Genomic DNA, 14,420 nt, shown 5'->3' on the forward strand with positions numbered 1-14,420 from the left:
CTCTTGACAAAAGCCAAGGTGGTCACCTCGGGCAATCGAGAGGAAAAATACAGCAGGTCGCCAAAGCCAACAACATAATGGAAAAAAGCCTACGGCACCTGGTATTCCCAGGCGGTCTCCCATCCAGTTACTAACCAGGCCCGACCCTGCTTAGCATCCAAGATCAGACTAGATCGAGCGCATTTAGGGTGATGTGGCCGTAGGCAATCTTGAACCCTACTTACAACTCTCTTGACAAAAGCCAAGGTGGTCACCTTGGGCAATCGAGAGGAAAAATACAGCAGGTCGCCAAAGCCAACAACATAATGGAAAAAGCCTACGGCACCTGGTATTCGCAGGCGGTCTCCCATCCAGGTACTAACCAGGCCCGACCTTACTTAGCATCCCAGATCAGACGAGATCGAGCGCATTCAGGGTGATGTGGCCGTAGGCGATCTTGCACCCTACTTACAACTCTCTTGACAAAAGCCAAGGTGGTCACCTCGGGCAATCGAGAGGAAAAATACAGCAGGTCGCCAAAGCCAACAACATAATGGAAAAAAGCCTATGGCACCTGGTATTCCCAGGTGGTCTCCCATCCAGGTACTAACCAGGCCCGACCCTGCTTAGCATCCGAGATCAGACGAGATCGAGCGCATTCCGGGTGATGTGGCCGTAGGGGATCTTGCATCCTACTTACAAATCTCTTGACAAAAGCCAAGGTGGTCACCTCTTGCAATCGAGAGGAAAAATACAGCAGGTCGCCAAAGCCAACAACATAATGGAAAAAAGCCTACGGAACCTGGTATTCCCAGGCGGCCTCCCATCCAGGTACTAACCAGGCCCGACCCTGCTTAGCATCCGAAATCAGACGAGATCAAGCGCATTCAGGGTGATGTGGCAGTAGGTGATCTTGCACCCTACTTACAACTCTCTTGACAAAAGCCAAGGTGGTCACCTCGGGCAACCGAGAGGAAAAATACAGCAGGTTGCCAAAGCCAACAACATAATGGAAAAAAGCCTACGGCACCTGGTATCCCCAGGCGGTCTCCCATCCAGGTACTAACCAGGCCCGACCCTGCTTAGTATCCGAGGTCAGACGAGATCGAGCGCATTCAGGGTGATTTGGCCATAGGCGATCTTGCACCCTACTTACAACTCTCTTGACAAAAGCCAAGGTGGTCACCTCGGGCAATCGAGAGGAAAAATACAGCAGGTCGCCAAAGCCAACAACATAATGGAAAAAAGCCTACGGCATCTGGTATTCTCAGGCGGTCTCCCATCCAGGTACTAACCAGGCCCAACCCTGCTTAGCATCCGAGATCAGACGAGATCGAGCGCATTCAGGGTGATGTGGCCGTAGGCAATTTTGCACCCTACTTACAACTCTCTTGACAAAAGCTAAGGTGGTCACCTCGGGCAATCGAGAGGAAAAATACAGCAGGTCGCCAAAGCCAACAACATAATGGAAAAAAGCCTACGGCACCTGGTATTCCCAGGCGGTCTCCCATCCAGGTACTAACCAGGTCCGACCCTGCTTAGCATCCGAGATCAGACGAGATCGAGCGCATTTAGGGTGATGTGGCCGTAGGCGATCTTGCACCCTACTTACAACTCTCTTGACAAAAGCCAAGGTGGTCACCTCGGGCAATCGAGAGGAAAAATACAGCAGGTCGCCAAAGCCAACAACATAATGGAAAAAAGCCTACGGCATCTGGTATTCTCAGGCGGTCTCCCATCCAGGTACTAACCAGGCCCAACCCTGCTTAGCATCCGAGATCAGACGAGATCGAGTGCAATCAGTGTGATGTGGCCGTAGGCGATCTTGCACCCTACTTACAACTCTCTTGACAAAAGCCAAGGTGGTCACCTCGGGCAATAGAGAGGAAAAATACAGCAGGTCGCCAAAGCCAACAACATAATGGAAAAAAGCCTACGGCACCTGTTATTCCCAGGCGGTCTCCCATCCAGGTACTAACCAGGCCCGACCCTGCTTAGCATCCGAGATCAGACGAGATCGAGTGCGTTCAGGGTGATGTGGCTGTAGGCGATCTTGCACCCTACTTACAACTCTCTTGACAAAAGCCAAGGTGGTCACCTCTTGCAATAAAGAGGAAAAATACCGCAGGTCGCCAAAGCCAACAACATAATGGAAAAAAGCCTACGGCACCTGGTATTCCTAGGCGGTCTCCCATCCAGGTACTAACCAGGCGCGACCCTGCTTAGCATCTGAGATCAAACGAGATTGAGCGCATTCAGGGTGATGTGGCCGTAGGCGATCTTGCACCCTACTTACAACTCTCTTGACAAAAGCCAAGGTGGTCACCTCGGGCAATCGAGAGGAAAAATACAGCAGGTCGCCAAAGCCAACAACATAATGGAAAAAAGCATACGGCACCTGGTATTCCCAGGCGGTCTCCCATCCAGGTACTAACCAGGCGCGACCCTGCTTAGCATCTGAGATCAAACGAGATTGAGCGCATTCAGGGTGATGTGGCCGTAGGCGATCTTGCACCCTACTTACAACTCTCTTGACAAAAGCCAAGGTGGTCACCTCGGGCAATCGAGAGGAAAAATACAGCAGGTCGCCAAAGCCAACAACATAATGGAAAAAAGCCTACGGCACCTGATATTCCCAGGCGGTCTCCCACCCAGGTACTAACCAGGCACGACCCTGCTTAGCATCCGAGATCAGACGAGATCGAGCACATTCAGGGTGATGTGGCTGTAGGCGATCTTGCACCCTACTTACAACTCTCTTGACAAAAGCCAAGGTGGTCACCTCGGGCAATCGAGAGGAAAAATACAGCAGGTCGCCAAAGCCAACAACATAATGGAAAAAAGCCTACAGCACCTGGTATTCCCAGGCGGTCTCCCATCCAGGTACTAACCAGACCCGACCCTGCGTAGCATCCGAGATCAGACGAGATCGAGCGCATTCAGGGTGATGTGGCTGTAGGCGATCTTGCACCCTACTTACAACTCTCTTGACAAAAGCCAAGGTGGTCACCTCGGGCAATCGAGAGGAAAAATACAGCAGGTCGCCAAAACCAACAACATAATGGAAAAAAGCCTACAGCACCTGGTATTCCCAGGCGGTCTCCCATCCAGGTACTAACCAGACCCGACCCTGCGTAGCATCCGAGATCAGACGAGATCGAGCGCATTCAGGGTGATGTGGCTGTAGGCGATCTTGCACCCTACTTACAACTCTCTTGACAAAAGCCAAGGTGGTCACCTCGGGCAATCGAGAGGAAAAATACAGCAGGTCGCCAAAACCAACAACATAATGGAAAAAAGCCTACGGCACCTGGTATTCCCAGGCGGTCTCCCACCCAGGTACTAACCAGGCACGACCCTGCTTAGCATCCGAGATCAGACGAGTTAGAGCACATTCAGGGTGATGTGGCTGTAAGCAATCTTGCATCCTACTTACAACTCTCTTGACAAAAGCCAAGGTGGTCACCTCGGGCAATCGAGAGGAAAAATACAGCAGGTCGCCAAAGCCAACAACATAATGGAAAAAAGCCTACGGCACCTGGTATTCCCAGGCGGTCTCCCACCCAGGTACTAACCAGGCACGACCCTGCTTAGCATCCGAAATCAGACGAGATCGAGCGCATTCAGGGTGATGTGACCGTAGGCGATCTTGCACCCTACTTACAACTCTCTTGACAAAAGCCAAGGTGGTCACCTCGGGCAATCGAGAGGAAAAATACAGCAGGTCGCCAAAGCCAACAACATAATGGAAAAAAGCCTACGGCACCTGGTATTCCCAGGCGGTCTCCCATCCAGGTACTAACCAGACCCGACCCTGCGTAGCATCCGAGATCAGACGAGATCGAGAGCATTCAGGGTGATGTGGCTGTAGGCGATCTTGCACCCTACTTACAACTCTATTGACAAAAGCCAAGGTGGTCACCTCGGGCAATCGAGAGGAAAAAAATACAGCAGGTCGCCAAAGCCAACAACATAATGGAAAAAAGCATACGGCACCTGGTATTCCCAGGTGGTCTCCCATCCAGGTACTAACCAGGCCCGACCCTGCTTAGCATCCGAGATCAGACGAGATCAAGCGCATTCAGGGTGATGTGGCCGTAGGCAATCTTTGCACCCTACTTACAACTCTCTTGACAAAAGCCAAGGTGGTCACCTCGGGCAATCGAAAGGAAAAATACAGCAGGTCGCCAAAGCCAACAACATAATGGAAAAAAGCCTACAGCACCTGGTATTCCCAGGCGGTCTCTCATCCAGGTACTAACCTGGCTCGCCCCTGCTTAGCATCCAAGATAAGACAAGATCGAGCGCATTAAGGTAATGTCGCCGTAGGCAATCTTGCACCCTACTTACAACTCTCTTGACAAAAGCCAAGGTGGTCACCTCGGGCAATCGAGAGGAAAAATACAGCAGGTCGCCAAAGCCAACAACATAATGGAAAAAAGCCTACGGCACCTGGTATTCCCAGGCGGTCTCAGATCCAGGTATTAACCAGACCCGAGCCTGTGTAGCATCCGAGATCAGACGAGATCAAGCGCATTCAGGGTGATGTGGCTGTAGGCGATCTTGCACCCTACTTACAACTCTCTTGACAAAAGCCAAGGTGGTCACCTCGGGCAATCGAGAGGAAAAATACAGCAGGTCGCCAAAGCCAACAACATAATGGAAAAAAGCCTACGGCACCTGGTATTCCCAGGCGGTCTCCCATCCAGGTACTAACCAGGCCCGACCCTGCTTAGCATCCGAGATCAGACGAGATCGAGTGCAATCAGTGTGATGTGGCCGTAGGCGATCTTGCACCCTACTTACAACTCTCTTGACAAAAGCCAAGGTGGTCACCTCGGGCAATAGAGAGGAAAAATACAGCAGGTCGCCAAAGCCAACAACATAATGGAAAAAAGCCTACGGCACCTGTTATTCCCAGGCGGTCTCCCATCCAGGTACTAACCAGGCCCGACCCTGCTTAGCATCCGAGATCAGACGAGATCGAGTGCGTTCAGGGTGATGTGGCTGTAGGCGATCTTGCACCCTACTTACAACTCTCTTGACAAAAGCCAAGGTGGTCACCTCTTGCAATAAAGAGGAAAAATACCGCAGGTCGCCAAAGCCAACAACATAATGGAAAAAAGCCTACGGCACCTGGTATTCCTAGGCGGTCTCCCATCCAGGTACTAACCAGGCGCGACCCTGCTTAGCATCTGAGATCAAACGAGATTGAGCGCATTCAGGGTGATGTGGCCGTAGGCGATCTTGCACCCTACTTACAACTCTCTTGACAAAAGCCAAGGTGGTCACCTCGGGCAATCGAGAGGAAAAATACAGCAGGTCGCCAAAGCCAACAACATAATGGAAAAAAGCCTACGGCACCTGGTATTCCCAGGCGGTCTCCCATCCAGGTACTAACCAGACCCGACCCTGCGTAGCATCCGAGATCAGACGAGATCGAGCGCATTCAGGGTGATGTGGCTGTAGGCGATCTTGCACCCTACTTACAACTCTCTTGACAAAAGCCAAGGTGGTCACCTCGGGCAATCGAGAGGAAAAAAATACAGCAGGTCGCCAAAGCCAACAACATAATGGAAAAAAGCATACGGCACCTGGTATTCCCAGGTGGTCTCCCATCCAGGTACTAACCAGGCCAGACCCTGCTTAGCATCCAAGATCAGACGAGATCGAGCGCATTCAGGGTGATGTGGCCGTAGGCAATCTTTGCACCCTACTTACAACTCTCTTGACAAAAGCCAAGGTGGTCACCTCGGGCAATCGAGAGGAAAAATACAGCAGGTCGCCAAAGCCAACAACATAATGGAAAAAAGCCTACGGCACCTGGTATTCCCAGGCGGTCTCCCATCCAGGTACTAACCAGGCCCGACCCTGCTTAGCATCCGAGATCAGACGAGATCGAGTGCATTCAGGGTGATGTGGCCATAGGCGATCTTGCACCCTACTTACAACTCTCTTGACAAAAGCCAAGGTGGTCACCTCGGGCAATAGAGAGGAAAAATACAGCAGGTCGCCAAAGCCAACAACATGATGGAAAAAAGCCTACGGCACCTGGTATTCCCAGGCGGTCTCCCATCCAGGTACTAACCAGGCACGACCCTGCTTAGCATCCGAGATCAGATGAGATTGAGCGCATTCAGGGTGACGTGGCCATAGGCGATCTTGGACCCTACTTACAACTCTCTTGACAAAAGCCAAGGTGGTAACCTCGGGCAATCGAGAGGAAAAATACAGCAGGTCGCCAAAGCCAACAACATAATGGAAAAAAGACTATGGCACCTGGTATTCCCAGGCGGTCTCCCATCCAGGTACTAACCAGGCCCGACCCTGCTTGGCATCCGAGATCAGACAAGATTGAGAGCATTCAGGGTGATGTGGCCATAGGCGATCTTGCACACTACTTACAACTCTCTTGACAAAAGCCAAGGTGGTCACCTCGGGCAATCGAGATGAAAAATACAGCAGGTCGCCAAAGCCAACAACATAATGGAAAGAAGCCTACGGCACCTGGTATTCCCAGGCGGTCTCCCACCCAGGTACTAACCAGGCACGACCCTGCTTAGCATACGAGATCAGACGAGATCGAGCGCATTCAGGGGGATGTGGCCGTAGGCGATCTTGCACCCTACTTACAACTCTCTTGACAAAAGCCAAGGTGGTCACCTCGGGCAATCGAGAGGAAAAATACAGCAGGTCGCCAAAGCCAACAACATAATGGAAAAAAGCCTACGGCACCTGGTATTCCCAGGCGGTCTCCCATCCAGGTACTAACCAGGCCCGACCCTGCGTAGCATCCGAGATCAGACGAGATCGAGCGCATTCAGGGTGATGTGGCTGTTGGCGATCTTGCACCCTACTTACAACTCTCTTGATAAAAGCCAAGGTGGTCACCGCGGGCAATCGAGAGGAAAAAAATACAGCAGGTCGCCAAAGCCAACAACATAATGGAAAAAAGCCTACGGCACCTGGTATTCCCAGGCGGTCTCCCATCCAGGTACTAACCAGGCCCGACCCTGCTTAGCATCCGAGATCAGACGAGATCGAGCGCATTCAGGGTGATGTGGCCGTAGGCAATCTTGCACCCTACTTACAACTCTCTTGACAAAAGCCAAGGTGGTCACCTCGGGCAATGGAGAGGAAAAATACTGCAGGTCGCCAAAGCCAACAACATAATGGAAAAAAGCCTACGGCACCTGGTATTCCCAGGCGGTCTCCCATCCAGGTACTAACCAGGCCCGACCCTGCTTAGCATCCGAGATCAGATGAGATCGAGCGCATTCAGGGTGATGTGGCCGTAGGGGATCTTGCACCCTACTTACAACTCTCTTGACAAAAGCCAAGGTGGTCACCTCGGGCAATCGAGAGGAAAAATACAGCAGGTCGCCAAAGCCAACAACATAATGGAAAAAAGCCTACGGCACCTGGTATTCCCAGGCGGTCTCCCATCCAGGTACTAACCAGGCCCGACCCTGCTTAGCATCCGAGATCAGACGAGATCGAGTGCAATCAGTGTGATGTGGCCGTAGGCGATCTTGCACCCTACTTACAACTCTCTTGACAAAAGCCAAGGTGGTCACCTCGGGCAATAGAGAGGAAAAATACAGCAGGTCGCCAAAGCCAACAACATAATGGAAAAAAGCCTACGGCACCTGTTATTCCCAGGCGGTCTCCCATCCAGGTACTAACCAGGCCCGACCCTGCTTAGCATCCGAGATCAGACGAGATCGAGTGCGTTCAGGGTGATGTGGCTGTAGGCGATCTTGCACCCTACTTACAACTCTCTTGACAAAAGCCAAGGTGGTCACCTCTTGCAATAAAGAGGAAAAATACCGCAGGTCGCCAAAGCCAACAACATAATGGAAAAAAGCCTACGGCACCTGGTATTCCTAGGCGGTCTCCCATCCAGGTACTAACCAGGCGCGACCCTGCTTAGCATCTGAGATCAAACGAGATTGAGCGCATTCAGGGTGATGTGGCCGTAGGCGATCTTGCACCCTACTTACAACTCTCTTGACAAAAGCCAAGGTGGTCACCTCGGGCAATCGAGAGGAAAAATACAGCAGGTCGCCAAAGCCAACAACATAATGGAAAAAAGCCTACGGCACCTGGTATTCCCAGGCGGTCTCCCATCCAGGTACTAACCAGACCCGACCCTGCGTAGCATCCGAGATCAGACGAGATCGAGCGCATTCAGGGTGATGTGGCTGTAGGCGATCTTGCACCCTACTTACAACTCTCTTGACAAAAGCCAAGGTGGTCACCTCGGGCAATCGAGAGGAAAAAAATACAGCAGGTCGCCAAAGCCAACAATATAATGGAAAAAAGCATACGGCACCTGGTATTCCCAGGTGGTCTCCCATCCAGGTACTAACCAGGCCAGACCCTGCTTAGCATCCAAGATCAGACGAGATCGAGCGCATTCAGGGTGATGTGGCCGTAGGCAATCTTTGCACCCTACTTACAACTCTCTTGACAAAAGCCAAGGTGGTCACCTCGGGCAATCGAGAGGAAAAATACAGCAGGTCGCCAAAGCCAACAACATAATGGAAAAAAGCCTACGGCACCTGGTATTCCCAGGCGGTCTCCCATCCAGGTACTAACCAGGCCCGACCCTGCTTAGCATCCGAGATCAGACGAGATCGAGTGCATTCAGGGTGATGTGGCCATAGGCGATCTTGCACCCTACTTACAACTCTCTTGACAAAAGCCAAGGTGGTCACCTCGGGCAATAGAGAGGAAAAATACAGCAGGTCGCCAAAGCCAACAACATGATGGAAAAAAGCCTACGGCACCTGGTATTCCCAGGCGGTCTCCCATCCAGGTACTAACCAGGCCCGACCCTGCTTAGCATCCGAGATCAGACGAGAGTGAGCGCATTCAGGGTGACGTGGCCATAGGCGATCTTGGACCCTACTTACAACTCTCTTGACAAAAGCCAAGGTGGTAACCTCGGGCAATCGAGAGGAAAAATACAGCAGGTCGCCAAAGCCAACAACATAATGGAAAAAAGACTATGGCACCTGGTATTCCCAGGCGGTCTCCCATCCAGGTACTAACCAGGCCCGACCCTGCTTGGCATCCGAGATCAGACAAGATTGAGAGCATTCAGGGTGATGTGGCCGTAGGCGATCTTGCACACTACTTACAACTCTCTTGACAAAAGCCAAGGTGGTCACCTCGGGCAATCGAGATGAAAAATACAGCAGGTCGCCAAAGCCAACAACATAATGGAAAAAAGCCTACGGCACCTGGTATTCCCAGGCGGTCTCCCACCCAGGTACTAACCAGGCACGACCCTGCTTAGCATAGGAGATCAGACGAGATCGAGCGCATTCAGGGGGATGTGGCCGTAGGCGATCTTGCACCCTACTTACAACTCTCTTGACAAAAGCCAAGGTGGTCACCTCGGGCAATCGAGAGGAAAAATACAGCAGGTCGCCAAAGCCAACAACATAATGGAAAAAAGCCTACGGCACCTGGTATTCCCAGGCGGTCTCCCATCCAGGTACTAACCAGGCCCGACCCTGCGTAGCATCCGAGATCAGACGAGATCGAGCGCATTCAGGGTGATGTGGCTGTTGGCGATCTTGCACCCTACTTACAACTCTCTTGATAAAAGCCAAGGTGGTCACCGCGGGCAATCGAGAGGAAAAAAATACAGCAGGTCGCCAAAGCCAACAACATAATGGAAAAAAGCCTACGGCACCTGGTATTCCTAGGCGGTCTCCCATCCAGGTACTAACCAGGCCCGACCCTGCTTAGCATCCGAGATCAGACGAGATCGAGCGCATTCAGGGTGATGTGGCCGTAGGCAATCTTGCTCCCTACTTACAACTCTCTTGACAAAAGCCAAGGTGGTCACCTCGGGCAATCGAGAGGAAAAATACTGCAGGTCGCCAAAGCCAACAACATAATGGAAAAAAGCCTACGGCACCTGGTATTCCCAGGCGGTCTCCCATCCAGGTACTAACCAGGCCCGACCCTGCTTAGCATCCGAGATCAGACGAGATCGAGCGCATTCAGGGTGATGTGGCCGTAGGGGATCTTGCACCCTACTTACAACTCTCTTGATAAAAGCCAAGGTGGTCACCTCGGGCAATCGAGAGGAAAAATACAGCAGGTCGCCAAAGCCAACAACATAATGGAAAAAACCTACGGCACCTTGTATTCCCAGGCGGTCTCCCATCCAGGTACTAACCCGGCCTGACCCTGCTTAGCATCCGAGATCAGACGAGATCGAGCGCATTCAGGGTGATGTGGCCGTAGGCAATTTTGCACCCTACTTACAACTCTCTTGACAAAAGCCAAGGTGGTCACCTCGGGCAATAGAGAGGAAAAATACAGCAGGTCGCCAAAGCCAACAACATAATGGAAAAAAGCCTACGGCACCTGGTATTCCCAGGCGGTCTCCCATCCAGGTACTAACCAGGCCCGACCCTGCTTAGCATCCGAGATCAGACAAGATCGAGCGCATTCAGGGTGATGTGGCCATAGGCGATCTTGCACCCTACTTACAACTCTCTTGACAAAAGCCAAGGTGGTCACCTCGGGCAATCGAGAGGAAAAATACAGCAGGTCGCCAAAGCCAACAACATAATGGAAAAAAGCCTACGGCACCTGATATTCTTAGGCGGTCTCCCATCCAGGTACTAACTAGGCCCGACCCTGCTTAGCATCTGAGATCAGACGAGATTGAGCACATTCTGGGTGATGTGGCCGTAGGTGATCTTGCACCCTACTTACAACTCTCTTGACAAAAGCCAAGGTGGTCACCTCGGGCAATCGAGAGGAAAAATACAGCAGGTCGCCAAAGCCAACAACATAATGGAAAAAAGCCTACGGCACCTGGTATTCCCAGGCGGTCTCCCATCCAGGTACTAAACAGGCCCGACCCTGCTTAGCATCCGAGATCAGACGAGATCGAGTGCATTCAGGGTGATGTGGCCATAGACGATCTTGCACCCTACTTACAACTCTCTTGACAAAAGCCAAGGTGGTCACCTCGGGCAATCGAGAGGAAAAATACAGCAGGTCGCCAAAGCCAACAACATGATGGAAAAAAGCCTACGGCACCTGGTATTCGCAGGCGGTCTCCCATCCAGGTACTAAGCAGGCCCGACCCTGCTTTGCATCCGAGATCAGACGAGATCGAGCGCATTCAGGGTGATGTGGCTGTAGGCGATCTTGCACCCTACTTACAACTCTCTTGACAAAAGCCAAGGTGGTCACCTCTTGCAATCGAGAGGAAAAATACAGCAGGTCGCCAAACCCAACAACATAATGGAAAAAAGCCTACGGCACCTGGTATTCGCAGGCGGTCTCCCATCCAGGTACTAACCAGGCCCGACCCTACTTAGCATCCGAGATCAGACGAGATCGAGCACATTCAGGGTGATGTGGCCGTAGGCGATCTTGCACCCTACTTACAACTCTCTTGACAAAAGCCAAGGTGGTCACCTCGGGGAATCGAGAGGAAAAATACAGCAGGTCGCCAAAGCCAACAACATAATGGAAAAAAGCCTACGGCACCTGGTATTCGCAGGCGGTCTCCCATCCAGGTACTAACCAGGCCCGACCCTACTTAGCATCCGAGATCAGACGAGATCGAGCACATTCAGGGTGATGTGGCCGTAGGCGATCTTGCACCTTACTTACAACTCTCTTGACAAAAGCCAAGGTGGTCACCTCGGGCAATCGAGAGGAAAAATACAGCCTTTCGCCAAAGCCAACAACATAATGGAAAAAGGCCTACGGCACCTGGTATTCCCAGGCGGTCTCCCATCCAGGTACTAACCAGGCCCGACCCTGCTTAGCATCCGAGATCAGACGAGATCGAGCGCATTCAGGGTGATGTGGCCGTAGGCGATTTTGCACCCTACTTACAATTCTCTTGACAAAAGCCAAGGTGGTCACCTCGGGCAATCGAGAGGAAAAATACAGCAGGTCGCCAAAACCAACAACATAATGGAAAAAAGCCTACGGCACCTGGTATTCGCAGGCGGTCTCCCATCCAGGTACTAACCAGGCCCGACCCTGCTTAGCATCCAAGATCAGACGAGATCGAGCGCATTCAGGGTGATGTGGCCGTAGGCGATCTTGCACCCTACTTACAACTCTCTTGACAAAAGCCAAGGTGGTCACCTCGGGCAATCGAGAGGAAAAATACAGCAGGTCGCCAAAGCCAACAACATAATGGAAAAATGCCTACGGCACCTGGTATTCCCAGGCGGTCTCCCATCCAGGTACTAACCAGGCCCGATCCTGCTTAGCATCCGAGATCAGACGAGATCGAGCGCATTCAGGGTGATGTGGCTGTAGGCGACCTTGCTCCCTACTTACAACTCTCTTGACAAAAGCCAAGGTGGTCACCTCGGGCAATCGAGAGGAAAAATACAGCAGGTCGCCAAAGCCAACAACATAATGGAAAAAGGCCTACGGCACCTGGTATTACCAGGCGGTCTCCCATCCAGGTACTAACCAGGCCCGACCCTGCTTAGCATCCGAGATCAGACGAGATCGAGCGCATTCAGGGTGATGTGGCCGTAGGCGATTTTGCACCATACTTACAACTCTCTTGACAAAAGCCAAGGTGGTCACCTCGGGCAATCGAGAGGAAAAATACAGCAGGTCGCCAAAACCAACAACATAATGGAAAAAAGCCTACGGCACCTGGTATTCGCAGGCGGTCTCCCATCCAGGTACTAACCAGGCCCGACCCTGCTTAGCATCCGAGATCAGACGAGATCGAGCGCATTCAGGGTGATGTGGCTGTAGGCGATCTTGCACCCTACTTACAACTCTCTTGACAAAAGCCAAGGTGGTCACCTCGGGCAATAGAGAGGAAAAATACAGCAGGTCGCCAAAGCCAACAACATAATGGAAAAAAGCCTACGGCACCTGGTATTCCCAGGCGGTCCCCCATCCAGGTACTAACCAGGCCCGACCCTGCTTAGCATCCGAGATCAGACGAGATTGAGTGCATTCAGGGTGTTGTGGCTGTAGGCAACCTTGCTCCCTACTTACAACTTTCTTGACAAAAGCCAAGGTGGTCACCTCGGGCAATCGAGAGGAAAAATACAGCAGGTCGCCAAAGCCAACAACATAATGGAAAAAAGCCTACGGTACCTGGTATTCGCAGGTGGTCTCCCATCCAGGTACTAACCAGGCCCGACCCTACTTAGCATCCGAGATCAGACGAGATCGAGCACATTGAGGGTGATGTGGCCGTAGGCGATCTTGCACCCTACTTACAACTCTCTTGACAAAAGCCAAGGTGGTCACCTCGGGGAATGGAGAGGAAAAATACAGCAGGTCGCCAAAGCCAACAACATAATGGAAAAAAGCCTACGGCACCTGGTATTCGCAGGTGGTCTCCCATCCAGGTACTAACCAGGCCCGACCCTATTTAGCATCCGAGATCAGACGAGATCGAGCACATTCAGGGTGATGTGGCCGTAGGCGATCTTGCACCCTACTTACAACTCTCTTGACAAAAGCCAAGGTGGTCACCTCGGGCAATCGAGAGGAAAAATACAGCCTTTCGCCAAAGCCAACAACATAATGGAAAAAGGCCTATGGCACCTGGTATTCCCAGGCGGTCTCCCATCCAGGTACTAAACAGGCCCGACCCTGCTTAGCATCCGAGATCAGACGAGATCGAGCGCATTCAGGGTGATGTGGCCGTAGGCGATTTTGCACCCTACTTACAATTCTCTTGACAAAAGCCAAGGTGGTCACCTCGGGCAATCGAGAGGAAAAATACAGCAGGTCGCCAAAACCAACAACATAATGGAAAAAAGCCTACGGCACCTGGTATTCGCAGGCGGTCTCCCATCCAGGTACTAACCAGGCCCGACCCTGCTTAGCATCCGAGATCAGACGAGATCGAGCGCATTCAGGGTGATGTGGCCGTAGGCGATCTTGCACCCTACTTACAACTCTCTTGACAAAAGCCAAGGTGGTCACCTCGGGCAATCGAGAGGAAAAATACAGCAGGTCGCCAAAGCCAACAACATAATGGAAAAATGCCTACGGCACCTGGTATTCCCAGGCGGTCTCCCATCCAGGTACAAACCAGGCCCGATCCTGCTTAGCATCCGAGATCAGACGAGATCAAGCGCATTCAGGGTGATGTGGCTGTAGGCGACCTTGCTCCCTACTTACAACTCTCTTGACAAAAGCCAAGGTGGTCACCTCGGGCAATCGAGAGGAAAAATACAGCAGGTCGCCAAAGCCAACAACATAATGGAAAAAGGCCTACGGCACCTGGTATTCCCAGGCGGTCTCCCATCCAGGTACTAACCAGGCCCGACCCTGCTTAGCATCCGAGATCAGACGAGATCGAGCGCATTCAGGGTGATGTGGCCGTAGGCGATTTTGCACCCTACTTACAACTCTCTTGACAAAAGCCAAGGTGGTCACCTCGGGCAATCGAGAGGAAA

At 52.1% G+C, this 14,420-nt stretch overlaps 30 non-coding genes and 31 pseudogenes across 30 annotated transcripts; all 61 read right to left on the reverse strand.

Moving 5' to 3' along the window:
• Positions 1–86: 86 nt before the first annotated feature.
• Positions 87–205, reverse strand: LOC143946710 (5S ribosomal RNA; annotated as a pseudogene).
• A 108-nt stretch (positions 206–313) lies between these two features.
• On the reverse strand, positions 314–432 carry LOC143946988 (5S ribosomal RNA; annotated as a pseudogene).
• Positions 433–541: 109 nt separating this feature from the next.
• On the reverse strand, positions 542–660 carry LOC143944241 (5S ribosomal RNA; annotated as a pseudogene).
• A 109-nt stretch (positions 661–769) lies between these two features.
• Positions 770–888, reverse strand: LOC143948126 (5S ribosomal RNA; annotated as a pseudogene).
• A 109-nt stretch (positions 889–997) lies between these two features.
• On the reverse strand, positions 998–1,116 carry LOC143944572 (5S ribosomal RNA; annotated as a pseudogene).
• A 109-nt stretch (positions 1,117–1,225) lies between these two features.
• Positions 1,226–1,344, reverse strand: LOC143953246 (5S ribosomal RNA). Its single transcript, XR_013268346.1, has one exon. It is a non-coding gene; the product is annotated as a 5S ribosomal RNA (ribosomal RNA).
• A 109-nt stretch (positions 1,345–1,453) lies between these two features.
• Positions 1,454–1,572, reverse strand: LOC143952465 (5S ribosomal RNA). The gene has a single exon (XR_013267640.1). It is a non-coding gene; the product is annotated as a 5S ribosomal RNA (ribosomal RNA).
• A 109-nt stretch (positions 1,573–1,681) lies between these two features.
• LOC143943911 (5S ribosomal RNA) lies at positions 1,682–1,800 on the reverse strand (annotated as a pseudogene).
• A 109-nt stretch (positions 1,801–1,909) lies between these two features.
• Positions 1,910–2,028, reverse strand: LOC143952312 (5S ribosomal RNA). The gene has a single exon (XR_013267501.1). It is a non-coding gene; the product is annotated as a 5S ribosomal RNA (ribosomal RNA).
• A 109-nt stretch (positions 2,029–2,137) lies between these two features.
• On the reverse strand, positions 2,138–2,256 carry LOC143946256 (5S ribosomal RNA; annotated as a pseudogene).
• Positions 2,257–2,365: 109 nt separating this feature from the next.
• Positions 2,366–2,484, reverse strand: LOC143946499 (5S ribosomal RNA; annotated as a pseudogene).
• A 109-nt stretch (positions 2,485–2,593) lies between these two features.
• LOC143943781 (5S ribosomal RNA) lies at positions 2,594–2,712 on the reverse strand (annotated as a pseudogene).
• Positions 2,713–2,821: 109 nt separating this feature from the next.
• LOC143954756 (5S ribosomal RNA) lies at positions 2,822–2,940 on the reverse strand. Its single transcript, XR_013269715.1, has one exon. It is a non-coding gene; the product is annotated as a 5S ribosomal RNA (ribosomal RNA).
• Positions 2,941–3,049: 109 nt separating this feature from the next.
• On the reverse strand, positions 3,050–3,168 carry LOC143954757 (5S ribosomal RNA). The gene has a single exon (XR_013269716.1). It is a non-coding gene; the product is annotated as a 5S ribosomal RNA (ribosomal RNA).
• Positions 3,169–3,277: 109 nt separating this feature from the next.
• LOC143947788 (5S ribosomal RNA) lies at positions 3,278–3,396 on the reverse strand (annotated as a pseudogene).
• Positions 3,397–3,505: 109 nt separating this feature from the next.
• Positions 3,506–3,624, reverse strand: LOC143953088 (5S ribosomal RNA). Its single transcript, XR_013268202.1, has one exon. It is a non-coding gene; the product is annotated as a 5S ribosomal RNA (ribosomal RNA).
• A 109-nt stretch (positions 3,625–3,733) lies between these two features.
• LOC143945006 (5S ribosomal RNA) lies at positions 3,734–3,852 on the reverse strand (annotated as a pseudogene).
• A 111-nt stretch (positions 3,853–3,963) lies between these two features.
• On the reverse strand, positions 3,964–4,082 carry LOC143952023 (5S ribosomal RNA). Its single transcript, XR_013267240.1, has one exon. It is a non-coding gene; the product is annotated as a 5S ribosomal RNA (ribosomal RNA).
• A 565-nt stretch (positions 4,083–4,647) lies between these two features.
• Positions 4,648–4,766, reverse strand: LOC143950872 (5S ribosomal RNA). Its single transcript, XR_013266199.1, has one exon. It is a non-coding gene; the product is annotated as a 5S ribosomal RNA (ribosomal RNA).
• A 109-nt stretch (positions 4,767–4,875) lies between these two features.
• Positions 4,876–4,994, reverse strand: LOC143952313 (5S ribosomal RNA). The gene has a single exon (XR_013267502.1). It is a non-coding gene; the product is annotated as a 5S ribosomal RNA (ribosomal RNA).
• A 109-nt stretch (positions 4,995–5,103) lies between these two features.
• Positions 5,104–5,222, reverse strand: LOC143946257 (5S ribosomal RNA; annotated as a pseudogene).
• Positions 5,223–5,331: 109 nt separating this feature from the next.
• Positions 5,332–5,450, reverse strand: LOC143944954 (5S ribosomal RNA; annotated as a pseudogene).
• A 111-nt stretch (positions 5,451–5,561) lies between these two features.
• On the reverse strand, positions 5,562–5,680 carry LOC143944395 (5S ribosomal RNA; annotated as a pseudogene).
• Positions 5,681–5,790: 110 nt separating this feature from the next.
• Positions 5,791–5,909, reverse strand: LOC143951182 (5S ribosomal RNA). Its single transcript, XR_013266478.1, has one exon. It is a non-coding gene; the product is annotated as a 5S ribosomal RNA (ribosomal RNA).
• A 109-nt stretch (positions 5,910–6,018) lies between these two features.
• Positions 6,019–6,137, reverse strand: LOC143954892 (5S ribosomal RNA; annotated as a pseudogene).
• Positions 6,138–6,246: 109 nt separating this feature from the next.
• LOC143946281 (5S ribosomal RNA) lies at positions 6,247–6,365 on the reverse strand (annotated as a pseudogene).
• Positions 6,366–6,474: 109 nt separating this feature from the next.
• Positions 6,475–6,593, reverse strand: LOC143952331 (5S ribosomal RNA). Its single transcript, XR_013267518.1, has one exon. It is a non-coding gene; the product is annotated as a 5S ribosomal RNA (ribosomal RNA).
• Positions 6,594–6,702: 109 nt separating this feature from the next.
• LOC143944598 (5S ribosomal RNA) lies at positions 6,703–6,821 on the reverse strand (annotated as a pseudogene).
• Positions 6,822–6,932: 111 nt separating this feature from the next.
• LOC143951523 (5S ribosomal RNA) lies at positions 6,933–7,051 on the reverse strand. Its single transcript, XR_013266788.1, has one exon. It is a non-coding gene; the product is annotated as a 5S ribosomal RNA (ribosomal RNA).
• Positions 7,052–7,160: 109 nt separating this feature from the next.
• Positions 7,161–7,279, reverse strand: LOC143950341 (5S ribosomal RNA). Its single transcript, XR_013265752.1, has one exon. It is a non-coding gene; the product is annotated as a 5S ribosomal RNA (ribosomal RNA).
• A 109-nt stretch (positions 7,280–7,388) lies between these two features.
• Positions 7,389–7,507, reverse strand: LOC143950875 (5S ribosomal RNA). The gene has a single exon (XR_013266201.1). It is a non-coding gene; the product is annotated as a 5S ribosomal RNA (ribosomal RNA).
• A 109-nt stretch (positions 7,508–7,616) lies between these two features.
• LOC143952314 (5S ribosomal RNA) lies at positions 7,617–7,735 on the reverse strand. Its single transcript, XR_013267503.1, has one exon. It is a non-coding gene; the product is annotated as a 5S ribosomal RNA (ribosomal RNA).
• Positions 7,736–7,844: 109 nt separating this feature from the next.
• On the reverse strand, positions 7,845–7,963 carry LOC143946258 (5S ribosomal RNA; annotated as a pseudogene).
• A 109-nt stretch (positions 7,964–8,072) lies between these two features.
• On the reverse strand, positions 8,073–8,191 carry LOC143944955 (5S ribosomal RNA; annotated as a pseudogene).
• Positions 8,192–8,302: 111 nt separating this feature from the next.
• LOC143944396 (5S ribosomal RNA) lies at positions 8,303–8,421 on the reverse strand (annotated as a pseudogene).
• A 110-nt stretch (positions 8,422–8,531) lies between these two features.
• On the reverse strand, positions 8,532–8,650 carry LOC143951194 (5S ribosomal RNA). Its single transcript, XR_013266489.1, has one exon. It is a non-coding gene; the product is annotated as a 5S ribosomal RNA (ribosomal RNA).
• A 109-nt stretch (positions 8,651–8,759) lies between these two features.
• On the reverse strand, positions 8,760–8,878 carry LOC143945892 (5S ribosomal RNA; annotated as a pseudogene).
• A 109-nt stretch (positions 8,879–8,987) lies between these two features.
• LOC143947132 (5S ribosomal RNA) lies at positions 8,988–9,106 on the reverse strand (annotated as a pseudogene).
• Positions 9,107–9,215: 109 nt separating this feature from the next.
• LOC143944106 (5S ribosomal RNA) lies at positions 9,216–9,334 on the reverse strand (annotated as a pseudogene).
• Positions 9,335–9,443: 109 nt separating this feature from the next.
• Positions 9,444–9,562, reverse strand: LOC143944599 (5S ribosomal RNA; annotated as a pseudogene).
• Positions 9,563–9,673: 111 nt separating this feature from the next.
• On the reverse strand, positions 9,674–9,792 carry LOC143950221 (5S ribosomal RNA). The gene has a single exon (XR_013265644.1). It is a non-coding gene; the product is annotated as a 5S ribosomal RNA (ribosomal RNA).
• A 109-nt stretch (positions 9,793–9,901) lies between these two features.
• LOC143951090 (5S ribosomal RNA) lies at positions 9,902–10,020 on the reverse strand. Its single transcript, XR_013266394.1, has one exon. It is a non-coding gene; the product is annotated as a 5S ribosomal RNA (ribosomal RNA).
• A 108-nt stretch (positions 10,021–10,128) lies between these two features.
• LOC143944652 (5S ribosomal RNA) lies at positions 10,129–10,247 on the reverse strand (annotated as a pseudogene).
• Positions 10,248–10,356: 109 nt separating this feature from the next.
• LOC143952186 (5S ribosomal RNA) lies at positions 10,357–10,475 on the reverse strand. The gene has a single exon (XR_013267387.1). It is a non-coding gene; the product is annotated as a 5S ribosomal RNA (ribosomal RNA).
• Positions 10,476–10,584: 109 nt separating this feature from the next.
• LOC143949627 (5S ribosomal RNA) lies at positions 10,585–10,703 on the reverse strand (annotated as a pseudogene).
• Positions 10,704–10,812: 109 nt separating this feature from the next.
• Positions 10,813–10,931, reverse strand: LOC143950955 (5S ribosomal RNA). Its single transcript, XR_013266272.1, has one exon. It is a non-coding gene; the product is annotated as a 5S ribosomal RNA (ribosomal RNA).
• Positions 10,932–11,040: 109 nt separating this feature from the next.
• Positions 11,041–11,159, reverse strand: LOC143945831 (5S ribosomal RNA; annotated as a pseudogene).
• Positions 11,160–11,268: 109 nt separating this feature from the next.
• Positions 11,269–11,387, reverse strand: LOC143954275 (5S ribosomal RNA). The gene has a single exon (XR_013269282.1). It is a non-coding gene; the product is annotated as a 5S ribosomal RNA (ribosomal RNA).
• Positions 11,388–11,496: 109 nt separating this feature from the next.
• LOC143954277 (5S ribosomal RNA) lies at positions 11,497–11,615 on the reverse strand. The gene has a single exon (XR_013269283.1). It is a non-coding gene; the product is annotated as a 5S ribosomal RNA (ribosomal RNA).
• Positions 11,616–11,724: 109 nt separating this feature from the next.
• LOC143950813 (5S ribosomal RNA) lies at positions 11,725–11,843 on the reverse strand. The gene has a single exon (XR_013266145.1). It is a non-coding gene; the product is annotated as a 5S ribosomal RNA (ribosomal RNA).
• A 109-nt stretch (positions 11,844–11,952) lies between these two features.
• On the reverse strand, positions 11,953–12,071 carry LOC143953349 (5S ribosomal RNA). The gene has a single exon (XR_013268440.1). It is a non-coding gene; the product is annotated as a 5S ribosomal RNA (ribosomal RNA).
• Positions 12,072–12,180: 109 nt separating this feature from the next.
• LOC143954636 (5S ribosomal RNA) lies at positions 12,181–12,299 on the reverse strand. Its single transcript, XR_013269609.1, has one exon. It is a non-coding gene; the product is annotated as a 5S ribosomal RNA (ribosomal RNA).
• A 109-nt stretch (positions 12,300–12,408) lies between these two features.
• On the reverse strand, positions 12,409–12,527 carry LOC143951859 (5S ribosomal RNA). Its single transcript, XR_013267091.1, has one exon. It is a non-coding gene; the product is annotated as a 5S ribosomal RNA (ribosomal RNA).
• A 109-nt stretch (positions 12,528–12,636) lies between these two features.
• LOC143954043 (5S ribosomal RNA) lies at positions 12,637–12,755 on the reverse strand. The gene has a single exon (XR_013269070.1). It is a non-coding gene; the product is annotated as a 5S ribosomal RNA (ribosomal RNA).
• A 109-nt stretch (positions 12,756–12,864) lies between these two features.
• Positions 12,865–12,983, reverse strand: LOC143944139 (5S ribosomal RNA; annotated as a pseudogene).
• A 109-nt stretch (positions 12,984–13,092) lies between these two features.
• LOC143945055 (5S ribosomal RNA) lies at positions 13,093–13,211 on the reverse strand (annotated as a pseudogene).
• A 109-nt stretch (positions 13,212–13,320) lies between these two features.
• On the reverse strand, positions 13,321–13,439 carry LOC143943495 (5S ribosomal RNA; annotated as a pseudogene).
• Positions 13,440–13,548: 109 nt separating this feature from the next.
• Positions 13,549–13,667, reverse strand: LOC143952346 (5S ribosomal RNA). The gene has a single exon (XR_013267531.1). It is a non-coding gene; the product is annotated as a 5S ribosomal RNA (ribosomal RNA).
• A 109-nt stretch (positions 13,668–13,776) lies between these two features.
• Positions 13,777–13,895, reverse strand: LOC143951063 (5S ribosomal RNA). The gene has a single exon (XR_013266370.1). It is a non-coding gene; the product is annotated as a 5S ribosomal RNA (ribosomal RNA).
• A 109-nt stretch (positions 13,896–14,004) lies between these two features.
• On the reverse strand, positions 14,005–14,123 carry LOC143945598 (5S ribosomal RNA; annotated as a pseudogene).
• Positions 14,124–14,232: 109 nt separating this feature from the next.
• On the reverse strand, positions 14,233–14,351 carry LOC143950825 (5S ribosomal RNA). The gene has a single exon (XR_013266156.1). It is a non-coding gene; the product is annotated as a 5S ribosomal RNA (ribosomal RNA).
• Between the last annotated feature and the right edge of the window lie 69 nt (positions 14,352–14,420).

This window comes from Lithobates pipiens, unplaced genomic scaffold (assembly GCF_037356315.1).
Source record: "Lithobates pipiens isolate NorthernLeopardFrog02 unplaced genomic scaffold, aLitPip1_a1.2 Scaffold_30, whole genome shotgun sequence".
Classification (NCBI taxonomy): domain Eukaryota; kingdom Metazoa; phylum Chordata; class Amphibia; order Anura; family Ranidae; genus Lithobates; species Lithobates pipiens.